Source organism: Mustela erminea, chromosome 17, assembly GCF_009829155.1.
Source record: "Mustela erminea isolate mMusErm1 chromosome 17, mMusErm1.Pri, whole genome shotgun sequence".
In the NCBI taxonomy this organism is placed as follows: Eukaryota; Metazoa; Chordata; class Mammalia; order Carnivora; family Mustelidae; genus Mustela; species Mustela erminea.
The window spans coordinates 64,319,919-64,338,827 of record NC_045630.1 but is presented as its reverse complement, the minus strand read 5'-3'; the positions used below and the strand labels follow the sequence as shown (position 1 = coordinate 64,338,827).

The 18,909-nt window shown below is 52.1% G+C and overlaps 1 protein-coding gene across 6 annotated transcripts in view; it reads left to right on the top strand.

Annotated features, from left to right (window-relative positions):
* The window catches only part of NOS1AP (nitric oxide synthase 1 adaptor protein), a 261,440-nt gene that overhangs the window by 200,468 nt on the left and 42,063 nt on the right, over positions 1-18,909 (top strand). The window lies entirely within an intron of this gene.

Below are 18,909 nucleotides of genomic sequence, written 5' to 3'. Positions count from 1 at the left end.
TGACAACGTGAATTTCTTTCTCTGGGTCCCTGTTGTACTTTCATATGTTTGTGGAAACAAGTGTTATCGTGTGTTACTGTCACTTCAAGTCTTTTGCTGGTGGACTATGAGGCTCTTAGAGGGGGAGAGCTGTGCCCGACTCACTTCCGTATTCCCAGCCCCGAGCCAGTGTCTGGCCTAGATGCATCATTTAATAAACGTGCGATGGGTGGTTGGGGAAATGCACTCAACTAATAACTGAAAATTAACTTAAGTGTTACAGTGATTCACAGGAGGGAATGATCACTTTCTACTTGAGTGATAAGGAAAGGCTTCGGGAAACAGATCGCATCAGAACTGGGCTTGCAGGGTCTGAATGGATGAGCCCCTGTCATTCTCCTTTTGTAAAAGGAAGAATTTCTGGGTGTGTTGTTGTTTTGTTTTCCCACAGGGGCACCGTACGCATACAAAGCCAGCTCATTGTGAATGCTGCTCGGGGGACTTGAATCAACCTTTTCTGGGTTGAAAGAAAAGACTTTCCCCAAAGTTTTAACAACGTAATCCATACAGGATATCAATTTTAGGTCTTATAACAGCTTTATTTTGAGGTGTAATTGACTTACAAAAACGGAGCGTATTTAGCATGATTAATTTGGTGAATGTTGACCTGCGTTCACTTCTAAAGCCATGACCTCAGTCGTGATGGTGAGTCTCTGTCACCCCCACAAGTTTCCTCGTGTGCCCACTTGTGGTCTTCTCCACCCTTTCCACTTTCCTGCCCGATCTCCCTCCCTCCTGCCTGCACATGCCCAGGCAACCACTCTCTTCCTTTCTGTTGTCCCAGACGAGTTTGTGTTTTCTTAAAATTTTGTATAGAGTCGTATAGTGTGTCCTTTTTCTGGGCCTGGCTTCTTTCATTAAGCATGGTTATTGTAAAGATCATTACTTGTCATTGTATGTATCAGTGGCTTATCTGTTTTTATTCCTAAATAGTGTTCCATGGCATGAGTATGACTCGATGTGCTCAGCCATTCGTATGTTGGGGACATTTTAGTGTTTATAATTTGAGGCTATCACAACAAAAGCTTATATGGCTCTTCAATACAGGTGTGTATATGGACATACACTTTCATTTTTCTTAGGTGAATACACAAGAGTAGAATGATTGCATGGTAGGGTGTGGTTTTTTTTTTTTTAGTTTTTTTTCTTGGTTGTTTTTTGGTTTTGTTTTAAAAGATTTAATTTATTTGAGATTTATTTGAGATTAAGAGAGAGAGCACAAGCAGGGGGAGCAGTAGGCAGAGGGAGAGGGAAAGCAGGCTCCCTGCAGGGCAAAGAGCCCAACACAGGGTTCGATCCCCAGACCCGATGACCATGACCTGAGCCGAAGGCAAACGCTAAACCGACTGAGCCAGCAACGTGCCCCTATTTTTTTTTTTTTTTTTTTTTTTAATGAAACTGCCAAACTTTTCCAAAGTGATAGAACTGCTAGTGGAGTTTGAGACCTCCAGTTCCTTCATATCTTTGCCAGCATCTGGTATTGTTTGTTTTGTTTTGTTTTGTTTTTAGCCCTTCAAATACATGCATATTAAGATCTCACTGGGGGTTTAATTTGCATTTCCTAATGACTGATGACCTTGGGCATCTTTTCCTCTTCCATGCCATTCCTGTATCTTTTGTAAAGCATCTGTTCAAATCTTAGCCCATTTTTTTATTGGGTTGTTTTGTTTTCTTACTGAATTTTGAGAGTTCTTCATAAATTGTGAATTCATATCCTTTATCAGGTGTGTGGTTTGCAAATATTGTCTCCAAGTCTGGCTGGGCTTCTCTCTCTCTTTTTGAAGATTTTATTTATTTATTAGAGAAAGAAAGCATGTGAGAGAGAGAGAGAGCACAAGCAGGCAGAGCCTGAGAGAGAAGAGAAGCAGACTCGGTGCTGAGCAGGGAGCCCGAAGCAGGACTCGATCCCAAGACACTGGGATCCCGACCTGAGCGGAAGCAGACGTTTTACCAACTGAACCACCCAGATGCCCCTCAGTTTGTTTCTTTAAGATGCTATGAGGCATCTATCAAAGCTTTTGTCTTCCTCCTGCAAACAGGCATCCAGTGGTTCCAGACTTATTTGTTGAAAGATTGTTCTCCCCCTGCTGAAGGAGCTCTGGTGGAAATCTGCCTTCCCTCTCGGGCTAGTTTGTTTCGAACTCTGTGCTCTGGCCCGTCCACCCAGTTGCTGATCTTGATGCCAGAATCCAGTGTCGTGTTTGCTGCAGCCTAAGAAACATCCCAGGTTCGGTAGTCTGTCTTCTGGCTGTTCTTCTTTTTCAAGGATTTTTTTCAATGAGCACCAGTAAGATGTAGCTTTTGCCTTACCTTTACTTTTAAGAAGAAACATGCTTTTTCGTGTGGGGTAAAAAACGTCCAAGAAATTTTAAACTTTAAAGTTAAGTGTGAGTGTCCTAAGCACATTTTCATCCAGGGCCCTGGTGTGCCAAGGCTGTTGGACAGAACAGGACTCGGCCTGAAAAGTGAAGGCTTCGTGTTTAATTTCTCCTTATTTCAGATTTCACTTCCTTGGTTAACGTGCTTACTTTACTCTTTCTGGTTTAATGGGCATACTTTGTCCCCCCCAAAGTTAAAAAACAGCACTGGAGTGGTCGTACCATTATAGAAGTCCCTGTGCCTTTGAAATGCAGTTCCCCTGCCCTGGTGTCTTCTCAGTCTTACTGGGCACTGGAGGAGTAATCAGTCCCCCGAAGATTTCTGATTCTAGGGGCCAGACATGTAAGTGAAAATCCTTCTTTTAACCAAAGGCAGTAAATTAATTGACCTGAAGCCTTCAGGGGCCAGGCTGGCAGTTCTCCGGTTTTTGAGTGTAAATGAGCAAACCAGGGAGGGTCCCCATAAGCTGTCCAGCCAGTCCTCAGAAATGTCATTAATTAACATGCAAGTAGCTGGTGAGATCAGACATGAGAAGAAGTGCGGTCTGGTTTGGGGACCTTGTCTTTGAGCCACGCTTTGATTTTGAGCAAGTCTGAGATCCGTTATTCAGGGCTAGCTGGGGAAGGGAGGCAAGGATGCGTGGGGGGCTCCGACGTGTGGTGTTCGCCGTGCTCGGCTCCGTGGAGAACAGTGCTTAATCAGTCCGGGGCCCATCGGAAGCCAGAACTCACACCGTGATTTAAACAGAAGAACTATAAACAATTATTCAGATGTAACAAAACAGTATCTTTAAAATGTAAAGAGTACTCTGGGGGTGCATGGCCGGCTCAGTTGGTTAAGCATCTTGACTCTTGATTTCAACTCAGGTCGTGATCTCAGGGACGTGAGATGGAGCCGCACGTCGGCCTCTGTGCTCAGTGGGGAGTCCTCTGCTCGAAGGTTCTCTCTCGCTGCACCTACTCTCTCTCTCTGTCTGTCTCTAAGTACATAAATCTTAAAAAAAAAAATATGAGAAGTTAAGAGCCAAATCTTAGAACGTATCCCCTCATACTTTATTTTTGGCAAAGTGGGGTAGAAAAGCCCCCGAGGCAGCATTTTTAGAGGCTTGCAAATAAGCGAAAAGAGGCAGCCACCCTAAAAGAGAGCGAAGGCTTAAGGCGGGCTGGCCTTCGGGAAGTGGACGATACAGTGAGTCCTCCAGGAGCTTCATCAGAGGAGGGGAAGAGTCCGCCGGTCTCTCGGTAGGGAAAGAAGGGAGAACCACCGTGCCACAAACTGGAAATGAGCAGTGGAGACCAAGCAACTGTATGTTTTTAAAAGCGATAATACCCCTTTGAAGGCAGAAGGACAAGTTCCTGTGGGGATTAAAATAGAAGGTTTTAAAAATGTGTATAATTTCTAAGCATTATTTTCCTAATGGAATCAGATACTACCCTAACCTGTAATACACAGGCGGCATCCCATAATTAGGAGGGAAGATAGACTGTGTAGTAATTACTCACCACTGTCATTTTGGGGAGCCACAAAATCTCTCGGGATTCTTAAAGGTCTCCAATATCCAGGCTGTCCCTGCACAATCAGACCAAGACCTCCCCGACAGAGACGATCCTGCTCTCTAAGTTCCCTCCCTTCAAACCTTGGCATGCCAAGTCCCTACTCAAACCCCGGCACACGTTCCCGTGGCTCCCTTGTCACGGGAACATGGCAGGGCCCCGGGTACCGGAGTCCTGGAAGGTCCGAGGAGGAGGAGCAGACCTGGGTGCTCGTACACCAGGTCTCCTTTGAGCCTCGTCCCTCAGGAGCCTCTGCTGGGCCTCGGAACGGGAGATCTCTCCCCGACGTCTGCTGTCTTTTCTGAGCCAGCTTGTCTGAGGGATGGGAGTGTTCATGGCTGCGGCGAGTCGTGTTTCATGTAGAGATGATGCTTTTATTCCCTCTAGTGCTAGAACATTCCATGGTCAGTGCCTCTTCATACATATGCATGAGTAGGAATTACTCAATTTTACGCATGGTGAAAGTTATGAACTAAGAGGGTAAAGGGCATATCTTTTATGCTATCTGGCTTCAGTTCATTCCCCAGGGCCGCTCTGCAATCCCTTATTCGCCCCGGTACTAATTCCACTCTGTGCCGCATCCTTCTCGCCCGCTTCTGCCTGTGGGCTCCGTACACCCTCCCTCTCCCTCGGTGACCCCTGTCTTCCATGTCGTGGCCCACCGTGGCTCTGTGCCCTGCCCTCCTGTGTTCTGGGTGTGGCTCCACTTGTGTCTTCCCCATGGGCTGTGGCCACCCCTTCCCCAGCCTCCCCATCTCTCCCTGCCAACATGTTCTCCCTCCGATCCTGAAATAGCCTCCCTCAACCCTGCCACCCCGTGCAGGAGCACATCTGTCCACCCTCAGCTCCCTCCCAGGCCCAGTGCCTGTCACCCTAAAGCTCCTTGCAGTTTGACTTTGATTTCCAACCCTTGGCAGAGACTGTGCGCTCCGTATTTGCTGGCGCTCACCCCACCTCTCCAGACCCCGTGCACCTCCTGCTGCTGCTTCGGTGCCCCCCACCCCCTGCCTTTCCGTTCTCCTCTTATTTTGGTGTCTCTGCCTGCCTTTCCTTTGCTTTCAATCTTACATAGTCTTGTTCCTTCTTTATCTGTTCCCATCCTCTAGCTTTCCTCGGAAGCAGACTCTGCATAACCTGCCTACCTCGTTGTGGGCTTGGCAAAGTCCCCTGAGCTTGGGAAGCCTCCGTATTCACGTAGGGCAGCTGGGTGGCTCAGTCGGTTAAGTGTCTGCCTGGGGCACGGCCCTGATTCCAGGGTCTTGGGATCGAGCCCCGCATTGGGCTCCTTGCTCAGCGGGGAGTCTGCTTCTCCCTTCACCTCTGCCTGCTGCTCCCTCTGCTCGTGCTCTCTCTTTCTGACAAATTTAAAAAATCTTTAAAAAGAAACAAATTCAATCAGGGCAAAAGAATGGCAAATTGCATCATAGTAACTCTAAGTGCGAAGGCAGGAACCGCTGTGTTTTGTGCACGGCTGCATCCCTGGGGTCTGCAAGGGGCCACGTAGTAGGGCTCCACAGATGCGACGTGACAAAGCTGGGGCGGTTGGTGCTGAAATACCCATTTCAGGCAGCCAGTAAGCTTCCTTATTTTCTCGGTGGCCTTCTGCTCTGCCCTTCTTGGCAGCCTGAATTGCAAAGCTGGTAGGTAGCAAATAGCAGAAAACCGAGGGGCCATCAGCATGAGCGAAGCTGGACCTCTGGCTTGGGGTCTCTGTGCCCAGCCTTAGACATCTTTTGCACGAACGATGGAAGATGCAATTAGGCCAACTTTAGAAAACATCACCTAATTAAACTCTTGTCTACCGGGGAGGAAATCACCCTGTGGAGGGAACACTAGGGGAATAGAGAAACCAGGCCTGGTCCCTGTCCCACTTCTAAGTGACTGCTTACTTTGGAATTCTGTTTTTGTTTCATTTTCTCCTCCTCACATGGGTAAAGGGAAGGCACAAAGGGAATCTGCAGAGCAATGACGAGGCTCTGGTGGGGGGGTGTGGGCAGAACAAAGCCAGCACCCCTTCCCTTGACCCCTTTCGCTGCTACCAGGTAGACCCTGGCCCGGGCACCCGTGGGATGGTCTTGATCTTTCCCGGGGCGCACATACTTCTGAGAGTCTGATGCAACTGGATTCTGTCCCTGGAACAGAGCCTTCCTGTACATACTTGCAGAATTTTGAATTTGTGGTCCACTTTGTGGACCACAGAGGCCTGTGGTTTATCATTTCCAAGGTAAGACCTGCGAGTGCCAGTAATCGTTGTCAGTTATCTTTGAATATTTTGCTTCTCAAGCAGGGAAGGTTTATCATTAGAGGTCCTTCTGTAGGAGGATGGGGGGGAAAACCTACCTTGCTTAATAATTTAGTGTTTGAGTGATTCATGGGGTTTATTTTGTCAGCGCAAGTGGCATTTGCCCATTGTATAGAGGCACTGCCTCTTAAAGGAAACCAGTCTTTTGTTGGTGGGTTTCCAATCACGTAAAGGGGAAGGAGTTTGCATAGGACGAGCTTTTTGGTACCCTAGGTGTTTGGGGATTCACTTGGATGTGGGAGGGTTGGCACAGGGTCTGCATGTGACGCTGGGGTGTAAGGGCCATTGTGCAGTCACCCTTCACTCCAAAGGCAAGTAAAGATTGCCCTGGCTCCAGAGCTGTGGCCCTTGTCTGATGAGTCCTAAGAGACCGGGTCTATTGTCATAGTCAGGTGCTGTCCCAGCTCATCCCACAGTGGTCCCTTGGGCATTCTACACCACAAACCAGTCCAGACGCTGTGTGTAGTGTCTTGTCTCTCGATTCTGGCTGGGAAGCCCACGGGGATCCCTCTTGCATCTTGGCATAGTTAGGAAAAGGTGATGCACTACCGCTCAGAAGGGTAGAGCTAGTCATGAGCCTGGCTGCTTTCCTGCTAGCACAGACCTCAGACCGCGGAGATGAGCACGACTGGGAGACCCAGAGGGCTCTGCGTAGAGTTCAGGAAATACGGGAGGAGAAAAGCTGGGTTGTCTATGAGTCCCCACAGCCTTTATTGGGAGACCCTGAGAAGCAGCTGTGGGGAAGTTCCAGCCTTTCCCAATGGCTGGTGGCCATCGTGATCAGACCATGATTGGTCAGGTCTTCTGGGTTCAGTTACCCGTCTGTCAAGTTCTTGAACGAGAATCCCAAGGTTTGCTGCATCCACGAGGAATCCTTTCCTGCTGTCAACCCTGCTCCCACGGTGGAGATCTGATTTCGATTCTTCTCTGGACCCCAGGGCTATCTAGTCCTTAAGTTCATTCTGTTTCTCTGTCTTCTGGTTCATCGTAGGAACTACATCTTACTCCTCTTTGTGCTCCCATGACTGCTTTCTTCATGTAATTGTGCTCAATACATGTTTGTTGAATGGAACTGATTTCTTGTTAAATCTTTGCAAAATTCCCAGGAGATGGGTACCTTTTCTATGGACTTTTATCTAGGGTTGATTGGATGGATGGATGGACGAAGGAATGAACCAACCAACCTGTAGACCTACGTGGAGCACTGAATGCCACCCGTACCTTATTTGGGGAAGGGGATAAAAAAAATAAGAAGCTTAACATCAAGAACATGCATGACTGTTCAAAAGGCAGCCTTGCCCTTGGGAACACCGAGGATCCAGAAGTCATGTGACCTTGCTCAGTTCCGCTCAGGGAGCCAGCCAGCCGTGTTGTGGGATTCACCACAAAGCCAAGGCCACCTCTGAAAATAGACTCTCTCCTTCCTCAAGGTGGCAGGAGACGCCAGCCCTGTCCTCTGTTACTGCTGCTGGGGGCGGGGGGGGGCATCTTTTTCTGTGCATCATCTCGGTCTTTGACTTATGTCTTGTCCAGTTTGTTACCGTTTTTTACTGATAATTCAAAACCGTCCGGGGGTGGATGGGAGGAGTGAACCCATAATAAAGGGTAGATGTGTTCCTCTTGGCTTTAACAATAGCCTCGATAAAGGGGTCTTTGGAGGGGAAGAGCTAGAAGAGCCTCCGAGAATAACCCCGATGGGTGCCGTCTGCATGCGAGCGCATCGCTGCCCCGTTGGCTTTTGCCTCATTTGTTTTGCTCCAAGCTTTTCTTGCCAGGATATCTCCTCTCCCGTGACCTCTTAATCGTTAGGGGGTCCTAGCTGCTGGGGCTGGGGTATCGCGGGTGCGTGTCCTTCCCGGAGGAGCTGTCCGGGCGGCGGGCCAGCGGTCCCATCTGCTCTGTCGGTCCTGATGTCCAAACACGGGTGAGCACATTGTGTATAAACACAATATGTGAACACAAACTTCTATCTTTATGTTTGTAAGAAGTTTTTTGGTATTTTTTGTTTTGTTTTGTTTTTTAATATCAAAAGAGCTAAATCCCAATCCCTCCCAGTTGCCTTTGTTCACTGGTGGGAAGGACAGAGCCCTCAGGAAGCAATTAAGCCTGGCAGTTGCCTCAGCTGACGCGGAGGAATTGGACAAGTTCACTGCGAGAGACGGGCGGCAAGTGCGCGTAACCCAGGTCTCAGGAGAGGCTGCTGCGTCCCTGGCTGGGCCTCCCCACCCCGCGCTTCCCCCTCGCCCCCTTCATGAATTTCTGGGAGACGCTCTTCCTCCCGCACCCCCGCCCTGCCGCCAGCATGAATGAAGTGTCCACCCCGGTTCTAAGAAGACGGCCACCGACTTTTTCTGGCTGCACGTGCTTTCCTTTGGATGCATGTCCAGCGTCTGGGAGGTGTCCTCGCCCCGCGGGAAGGGAAGGAATTAGCCTGCAGGTAAAATGCAGGTGGGAGCCCTTAAAACAGCCTTCACTTTAACCAGGACACGTGACTAAAAAAAATCTTCCCGAGCTCTTGCCTCAGCCGCAGACGACTCCTACGCACACATCAGGACGGCCTGGCCGCCAGGATGCCGCGCCACAGAGAGGGCGACCAGCCGGGGCAGGCCCAGCGCAGCTCGGGCGGCTTCGGAGGGAGCGCCTTCCTGACTCTCCCCAGGCGGGCTCTGCACCCAGACCCCATCCCCGGCCGTCTTGTCTGCATCTTGAAACGTTTCCCCTCTCTTTTCCCCTGGATCTTGCGGCTATTTCTGCTTTGTTTCTTCCTTTTTGAGCCTATAAATAGGCTCAGGTTTTGCCATCCATAGAGCGGAGGCGCTCCCGGAGCCCGCCTTCTTAGCTTGTCCTTTCCCTGCCAGACTCTTCAGGGTAATAGCTCTTGGGGTGTGTGTTTCCAAAACCCCTGCTTGTTGCTCAGCTCATTAGATCGGGGCTTCTGCGCTCCGCACCAAGCCCGCCCTGGCCGCCGTTGCCAGGGATGTCTGACATGCTAATCCCTGGCTCTCCGCAGCCTCCTCCTCAGCTTCTATCCCTCCAGGGCACCGAACACCGTGGACCTTCCCTCCTGCTGGAGACTCTCCTCCCACACTTGTGTGCTGGTTCCTCGTGTTCCTTCTCTTCTCTCTGGTCTTTTCCGGCTGTGTTTTTTGAAGGCTCCCCCTCTTCTGCCCTTTGTTTCAGTCAGTACCATTACCAGGATTCTCAGTGAGCCTGAGAATTCTCTTCCTTCCCTACCCGCTACGAGGAGGGATCTCCTGCTTCCCATGGCGGCCGTCGCCCTCTGCATCCTGGTGGCTCCTAAGTCTGAGCCTCTCTCCTGATCGCTTATTTCTACTTATCTCACCAGAAGGGCCGTCTGAGTGCTTTAGTCACGCCTCAGCGTTGACATGTTCAACACCACTTCCCTGTGCCCTCTCCTTTTCCTGCTTCTGTGTCCCATAGTCTAGTTAGTGTTTTGTCCGCCCAACTCAGAATCTTCCTCCTCCTCCTCCCCATGTCCAGGGAAATGGCTCTGGAATCCACGTCCTGCTACCCATCATCACTGCTGCTGTCTTAGAGCTTCCCCTTTTCTTGCCTGGACTTTGGGCCCATCAGCCTGGTTGCCCAGACCGTGCACTGCCCAAGTCCAGGCTGCATCCATCCCCCGCCCTGTGCTTGGCATCTGACTTCCCAGTCTAGCTCTCCTGACGGTTTGTGTGTCTGTGGATGAGAAAATGAAAACTTGACCACTAGAAGGCTCGCCCAGTGTCTCACAGTTAGGAGCAGCAAGACCAAGACTGGAGTCCAGCTCCTCGGCCTGCAAAGGCCCCGGTCCCAATTCTTCCTCTTCCCCACGCCTTCCATATTGGATAGCCTCTCCTTGGCCTCGCTTCTCCTGCTCACGTCCTCCTGCAGTCCGTCCTCCCACCACCGGGACTACCAACAATGTCGCTGCCCTGCCTAGTCCCCATCAGTGCCATGAGCACACGAAGGGACAGCTGGGCTGTCCTTACCTCCCTCTGCCCTCGCCTCCTGCTGGTCCCTTGCATGTGCTGTGTTCCTGGTGCCAAAGCACATTGCGCTGTTTCATAACTCTGGGGCCCCAGTTTTTTTTTTTTTTTTAAGGGAGAGAGCATGTGTGTGAGTGGGGAGGGGCTGAGGGAGAGAGAGAGGATCCCAAATCATCTCCATGCTCAGCGCAGAGCCCGACACAGGGCTCGGTCATGACCTGAGCCAAGACAAGAGTCGGATGCTTACCCGACTGAGCGACCAGGTGCCCCTCACCCTTTTCTTTGACTCCATGCCTTCTCTGGGCAGTTTCCCTTGCGAGGGGTGTTCTCCCTTCCCCGTCTGACGGCTGGCTCTCCTTGGCTTATCCAGATCTGCTCCCCACCAGGCCAAGTGCCTGCCGGCTGGACTGTGTGTGCCATCCATGGGCTGCCTCCCCGTCACGAGGGCTCTGCCAGGTGGTACACGGTTCCTTCTCTGGGCTCTGGCAGCCGCCTGCTGTCCTGCTTCGGGGGCCCTGGGGTGCCAAGGGCTCCCTTGGGGACTGTGCTGTCTTCCTCTCTCCCTGTACTCTGCCCCGACCTTTGTAAATAGTCCGCAAGTGCACGCACCTTGGGTGACTCCTGTGATCTTTTTCGTGCCAGGCCCCAGCCTGAAGCATCCCCCTCCACAGTCCCCATCACCACCCACCTCTTCAGGATGCTGCTGGGACAGCAGCTTCTGAGTGCGCCCTTCCCGGGAGCAGGCCGGCTCTGCGTCCCCCACGTCCTCAGGGCTCTGCTCCTCAGTCTGTGTTCGCCCCACTGTGGAGCACTACAAGCTCCTCGAGGTCAGAATCTGGACCGCGCTCCATGCTGCCTCCCGAGACAATCTTTTGTGGGCCTGGGGAGGGGGTCGGCAGAGTAAGATACATGTTTCTTAGACTAAAGTTATGCCGAACCATCCCCAGGGCTTGACACTGCCTCAGCTGCTGCTCTTGGGTAGTGGGAGACAGCCGAGAGAGAGAGAGCTTGTGGCAACATGGCGGGAAAAAGAATTCTCAAGCCAGGACAGTCTGGCTTCACGACCTTTTCCCATCCCCCAACCCTGGTGCCTGGCTTCCTCAGTCCCCCAACCCAGCCCTTCCCCAGACTTCCAAAGTGAAAACAGAGGACATTAAAACGTGATTGGGAATTGTAATGAGATCAAAAATGTGTCCGCTCCACCCCCCAACCCTCCATTTTGTTCCAAGATCTGTTTGTGGTGTGGAAGTAAAGATACATGGTTCCGTATAATTAAAAAAAGAAGAAGAAGAAGAAAAAGAAAACAGGAGATCGTGATTGAGAGGGGGTTGTCTTGGGACAGATTGTCCTGGGCTGTGTGAGGGGTTTGGGTGTTGATGCCGGCCCCACCACCACATTCTCTTATCCTTGAGTCCTGAGGTGATGTGCCTTCAAGGGAGCTGTGATTCGGACCTTCTCTGATGTAGGATCGGGAGGTGGGTCAGAGGAATCAGAGAAGGAAAAGTACCTGTTCATGCCGGCCAGGCACCCCAAGCCCTGGAAGGGGAGTGGGTGCCCTGTCCTTGCTTTCCGTCAGGCGCATGGGGGTTCCCATGTGCCGAGCAAGTGATGGCGGAAGCGGGGGTGGATTAGAGCAGAGGACAGAGTGTGTCATGAATCCCATGAGTCCCAGGAAGCTCCAGGTGGGTCATCTGAGGACTGACAGCCTTTGGAAAAACTAGGATGAGCATTTATAGTATTCCTGGGTTGGTCTATTTGAAGAAACTCGGGTGGAAGGTGGGCAGGCGGGGATCGCAGAGAAACCAAGCACCTCTCCCCCGAGTGTCCCCTGGAAATCTTATCCACGTGAGGATGAATTTATAGGCTACCAGAGAGAACCTGTGGAGGCATCAAGGACTTGGGAACATATCTGGAGTAAGGAAATTCACAGTTTTGAGGTGGCCTCAATGCCTAAAAAGATATTAGTCACCACCACAGTCTAGTAATCAGAGGCTGTTTGACGGTCGGCGGTCAGCTACGTGGACAGGCAGGTCGTGTAGAAGTTGAGGAACCTGGCTGAGACGGCTGGGGTTCAGATTCTGGCTCAGAAACTGTCATGGGTTGGATTGTGTCCCCTCAAAAAGAGAAGTCCCAGTTGTTACCCTGGATACGCGTGACCCCTGACTTCCCCTGGACCATGCCGCTGGGGAGCAGGTCTGTTAAGACACGGGACGTGGGTGATGTGTCCCAGCCCTGGGGACAGCTGTGAAGTAAGCAGTTTCACTGTGGGACCAGTTCGTGAGTTCATCGTGGTCCCCTCACGCCAGAGAGCAGCCTGAGAAAGCGTCTGAGGGGAGCAGGCCTCACGTCCAGAATGGCTAAAATGAGGGGTGGAGGAGACAGAAACGGAAGAAACTTCTGATAGAAGAAAACCAGCCCAAGTGATAGAGAGCCCCGGGAACACAGCGGGAGGAAAAGCTAATCCGACCGAAACGGTAATGAGAGAGAAAAATGATCACCACAAAGGTCAATTTTATCTAAAGATTCAATTAAAGCTCAGAAGCATGGAGAAAATGTGACAAGCAGGGACCAGAGTGTGGACACATGTTCACGCAGCAGGGCTGGCGGGCTGAGAGAGACACACCAGTCCTTGGGTGAGGGGCGGGGGCGGGGGGCGCGCTTGCTGCTCTGACCCTCGTGTGGTTCTGAGAGCAAAGCCCTGGGGGCTCCCTCCAAACCAGCACCTCTCCTAAAACTGCCCCCAGGTGCTCGGAGGATAACGTATTCATTTGGGGGCGGGTGGCTGGGCTGCCTGGGGGCATCCTTGCTCTTGTGGGGTGGGAGTGACGTGGAATTCTCTCAGGACAGAGCTGTCCTCGGCAGGTCTGACCCAGCAGGGTGGTTCTGGCGTCCCCTGTGCTTTTCACCTCATGCTTTGTTCTCTCCCAGTGCTTTGGCCTTGGAAGACCCACTGGGGGCACCTGGCTGGCGCAATCGGTGGAACAAGCAATTCTTGATCCTGGGGTTGTAGGTTCGAGCCCCACATTGGGTGTGGAGATGATTCAAAAATAAAATCTTAAAAAAAAATAGAAAGATCCCATTGGGTTTTGTTTCTGCCGTCTGCAAGCTACTTGGTAGCTTATTGTTCCAGCCACGGTCCATTCTGCTCTGTCCTGGGGGGTGTCTTTTGGGTTAGGAACGCCCACGGCTCTGAGAGCTCAAGAGAACCTCTGCTCCCTTATAGCGCGAGGCCCTCCCCCCATGGTGACATCAGGAGCCCAGGGGTGACTTCGCTTTGTTCTTTCATTCACAGGCTCACTGTTTGAAAGTATTTCTACAGCACATGGGTTACGGAATATTTGCCCATCCCCCGTCTCGCCCACTCTCCATCTGCCCGTCCCAGACCTTTACAACTCTGAGAGAGATTTTTAGTCTCATTTCAAGGATAAGGAGAGCAGGAAAAAACTGCCCAAGGCCCCATGTGTGGTCTAGAACCCCCACGTGTGGTTTGGGCTGCGGCAGGCCCCAGGCCAGCCAGTGAGACCCTCCCCACAGGCTGTGAGCAGAACAGGCTGTGGGGGCCCGTGTGAGGGGGATGCAGCTGTGGGTCCTGGGTGGGGCGACGTGTGCACAGACTCAGGAAACCTTGCTCGAAACTCTTCACATTGTCTGTAGCCAGTAGATTCCAAAGTCAACAGGCCATCCCCACAGAGACGAGGATGGGGGACGGAGCTCTCACACAGGGGGCCAAGGCCATGCCGGTTTAGAGGTCGTCCTATCAGAGAGAAGGCTGGGGACAGAGTAATCCGGAGTGGCGGGGAGGGGTGAGCACTTGTGGACACAAGTGCAATGTTAACTGATTCCAGTTGGTCCTAAAGAGGGGAGCCCATGGAGAAAAATCATGGTGGCTACCCAGATTTTTATACGGGGCTCCTTAAAAGAACATGGAATGGCAGGCAGAGCTTAAAAGCAAACGTGAACGCAGAGGAGCAGCCGCGATGGTCCAAGCTTCCGGGCTCAGTGGGCTCTAGGAAGGGGCTAAGGACAAGAGAACCGGCACAGGGGATGGAACATGGGGCCCGGAGCTGCCAGGCCTCTCTCTGCATCTGCCCGTTCCATTTTTCTTCCTTTTCTTCCTTCAGTGTAGCACGATCCAATCTTCAAACTAGAAATGCTAGAACATAGGAGACTTACAAAACAGCGTTTAAAAACCATGAGGACAAAGGTGTCCCTTCTTTAAGTGTGTCTGAGCCTCAGGTACTTGGGTCCTGAGGTCCTAACGAATGAGAGGTGAGAAGGTGGCCAGGACGAGACATTCCATGCCACTTTTTAGGAAGGAGGAAAGTCTGCGTCCAGGGATCACACACTAGTGAACTCCTCCAAGAGATCATAACGCAGACAGTCTGTGAGAGCTCGGAAAAGGAAGTCGTGGTCACCAGGCACCAGTGCTAAAAAACAATGACCCAGGTATACTTATACACCCGCCCTCGAGCACCGTCGTGCGAATTGGCTTCGAGCGTCTGAGCTGACCACAGTGCGGAGCAACCATGAGATCCTGTCCCGCTCCGCGAACCCCGGAATGTGATTCAGTTCCGTGTCCTTGGCAAGAGTCCCTGGAGAGCTGGGGGTGTGAAGCAAAGTTTACAGGGAAGAGGGAACTCCTGTTTGCCAAGCAAGCAACTTGCCGTGTGCTGATCGTTGTGTTAAATATGGAGTGTGTGTGTGTGTGTGTGTGTGTGTGTGTGTGTAAATACTGATTCAAGTGAGGATGGAAAGGGCTCCTCAGTGGAGGGGTTGGCCTGAGGTCAACAGCTGGGAAGTGGAAAAGCTACGACTTGAACCCAGATCTTTCTCACCCGCAGCCCTCAGTGCAAGCCTGGTGGGGCCATAAGCCACGGACATAGTGCCGTGCAAGAACTGTCGAAAGAGAGGGTAGTGGATCGCTTTACCAATGAGCACACGAAGCGTGGCGGCAGTTTCTGAATATCCCGGAGGTTGCCCTGTGGACAGAGGATTAGCCTTGTTCTCTAAAGCCCCAAAGGGTGGAGGTAATAAGGCGCTTACCGTCCCATAACCACTTGCTGCTGGGAGCTCCCCTCTCTGGGTGCATTCCTCCTCCAAAGCCCAGGCAGGGAGGCAGTGCGGTGATCATCCCTGGTTCACTGGCGCAGAACCATGGGGAGCCGGGATCTCCTGCTAGTCCGCTGCTGAGCCCGGCCGATATCCGATATCCAATATCCGGGTCTGTCCCCCACAAGGGCCGGCATCTGTTTCCCTCTGCTGCATTCCTGTTGGTCGATTTCTAATCAACATATGCAAAAATTGCCCAAGTAAGGAGAAGCTCCCAGAAAGGGAGTCCTACTGGGATGCATCGCCCTTCGGGGACACATCCTGAAGGGCGGGGACGCTGGGTGGGATCCAGGCCTGATGACCTCCCGAAGTGTCTTTGCGCTACTCTGTTTTTCTTCTGTGCTCTTGAGAGAAATAAGTTTACTTTAGATTACTAGTCGAGGAAAGGAGGTGTTGGTGGTGGGTCGCTGTTCCTTTAGTGCTCTGTCAACCTGAATTCTGTGATAATCTTCAAATCTAGTTGCTCCAAGATCCCCTTTCTATTTCAGTCATTCATGGTAAGTTCATGAGTAGAAAATAGAAGAGTTTATTGCTATAGCTTTGAAGCGTAACAATTCCATTAGCAGGTGAGAATTAGAATTGTATGCGAACTTGAAAATAAAAACAAGAATTTTGAAGGGAGAACAGAACCTAACAAAACCTTAGTAATCATCATTGCAGTATAATGAGCTACTGTCTTACTGTATAGTGAACTACTGTGGTATCCCACCTTTGATAATTACACAGAAAGTTGAGAAAATCGAGCTGCTTTTTGGAAGCAGGATCAAAATGGCACCAGACTTCAGGATAAAGAAGAGGAAAAAGTCTTCCCTCATTCTCTGGAGCACTCATGTCGGTCTCCTTCCCTCCCCTGCCCCAACACACAGAATCACAGTTCTTCTTTAAAAAAAAAAAAAAAAAAAGATTTTATTTGTTCATTTGACAGAGAGGGAACACAAGCAGGGGGAGTGAGAGAGAGAGAAGCAGGCTCCCTGCTGAGCAGGGGCTCGATCCCGGGACCTCCGGATCATGACCTGAGCCAAAGGCAGATGCTTAATAACTGAGCCACCCAGGTGCCCCCAGAATCACAGTTTTTAAGAAAACTATATGAAGAAATAAGTGTTCTTGGAATATGTTTCTAGACCTGGAAATTTGGATCTGCAGCCTTAATTTGTTGGTTTATTCACTTCTTGGTGAATGAGGTCGCTTGGAAAAACTTTGTGCCGCTTGGCTGTGTTGGTGGACACTGGTCGAAGCTCTGACTAGCAGACATTTTGGGTGAGCTAGAGGTTATCCTTTTTTTTTTTTTTTTTTGTGGTTATTTTTCTTTAATAAGGACGCTGCACCTCTCTGAACTCACGCGTAGCACCACCTGCCGCTAGTCCCCAGGGGCTGCCTCCACACACGGCCGCCCTCCAATTTGCTGGAATGTGCTTTGTCCAGCCAGGGAATGTTAACCTCCCTTGCTGCTGCTCCCGGCCGCCTTCCTGGTCCCCGTGCCCTGTCGGCAAGCCGCTCTGCCTTCCTATCGGCCCTATCCGTTGTATTTCCCGTTCCCAGTCCATAGGGCATTGCATAGTAATTAAAAACTCAAAAATGGAAGGAGTTTTGTGTGTGATTCAGCTGCGCTAACCGACCTTACTTCCTTGGTTCGGGGGCAGGGGGAGTGAAAAACTAGGCAGACCACATCACGGCTCGGTGCCTCCCTCCCTCCTCCGCGAGCATTAGGAACCTTCTGGGTGTCCATTACCATGCTGGCGCTGGGGGCAGCAGGAGGTCGTCCTTTCTCCTTCAAGGAGCTCTAGCGTAAATGTTGGAGTACAAGGGAGGTGCTGTGGTGACGGGGAGCCCAAGGGGGTTCGTCAGGTCCTGCTGGGAGCATGGGGTGGGCAGGAAGGCTTCTCTGACCCGCGTCTTGAAGGATACTGAGGCTGTCGGAAGGAAAGGCAGGTGGATGTATGTGACTGGTTCTGAAGGGCTATGTAGGTCAGGACTCTGGGGAAAGACGAAAGCAGGGAGGTAGCCATGCTGAGGAGTTTGGACTCGATTCCGAGGGCAGTAGGAAGCCTTTGTGAGGTAGAGAATGGGTTGGCCCCAGGGGAGCTAGGAAGCAGAGAGAGACGCTAGACAGGTTGCAAAAAGCCAGGTGAGAGGAGCAGGTTCTGTGGAGTGAGGCCGCACGTGGAGGAGAAGGAGGAAATACATTTCCGAGCCGCCCTGAGGAGACGGGCTGCCAAGAACGGGGTCGTGAGCAAGAGACGACGGAGAACAAGGGAGGGGTGGGTGGGGCTCAGGCTTCTGGCTTGATGCTCCGGGGCCCTTGTCCAGATGGGGCTTGGGAGAAGGAAGGCCCGGCTGGCTTGGAGAATTACGAGGACGCTCATCAATTTACTGGGCACCGGGATAAATCTGAGACGATTCAGAGACACTCAGTGGGGGGCCACCTAGAAGGATTTGCTGTGGGGGGCAGGGCTCGGTCTCAGTAACGATGGAGGAAGAGATGTTTTCGGGGAATGAGGAGAGGGAGGTCCCACAGATGCGCCCCCGATTCTCCCCTCCCCTGCCCCATGCGGTCAGCGCTCAGACCCGGCTGATCCCGCGGCAGCCTGCCCTAGACCCCTTCAGACTCCGCCAGTGGGGGCTTTGCTTACGACTTTTCCCCTTTCCACAGCCTTCCTTCCGTCTTCACTCTTGTCCCCAGCAGCCAGAAAAGAGCACCAGGAAGTGAGTCCTCTGCTCAGACGCACCCCTCCCCACGGGTCCCTCTTCTCCCCTGGAGCACATGCTCTGACCTTCCAGGGCCCCCATGTGCTGGCCTCTGGCTGCTTCCATGACTCCGTCACCAAGCCCACAAGCTCCACTGAAGCCACCGTGACCTCTGGCCGTTCCGTGAATGCTTCCAGCACCTTCTGGATGCCGCAGGGCTTTCACGGGAGCGGCTCCCACTTCTTGCAGTGGTGTTGGCACAGGGACCCCCGAGAGGTTCCCTATGCTCCGGCCTCTGCCTCTCCACAGGGTCTCCCGCCCTGGCTAGAACAGCCGCCCCACACACTGCCCCCCGTTCTGCCTCTTTTTCCTCAGAGCCCTCGTGTTGTTGATGGAGATCCCCTGCTCGTGAGCTCTGTGGCTTTAGGGCTTTTGTCTGTCCTGCTGCTGCTGGGATAGCGCCCGGCCCGCAGTGGGCACGTGGGGGTAGGGAGACGCGCAGAGCCATGGAACGGTCGTGTAGAGGCCGTGGGCCTGCTGGAGAGGGACCCTGATAACCACACAGACTGTCTTCATCTCCCTCAGCGGGGCCCGCGCTACCAGCTCCCCGACTCCCCTCGTCTGGATAGACCCATGGACAGGTGTCCAGAAACTTGCCCCCATTTCCATCAGTAGGATGTGGACTCATTGCCCTGATAAGGATGGTAACAATTTTTTTCCTTCTAACAGATTTGCTGCCTAGCAATAGCACGGGGTCCGTGTCCTGCCCAGGCCCCCACTTCTGAATCCAGAGCTCACTCAGGGGAGTGTCTGGTGCTTTTGGAAAGTGCCGCCTGCCTTCGTAGGAAGAGGC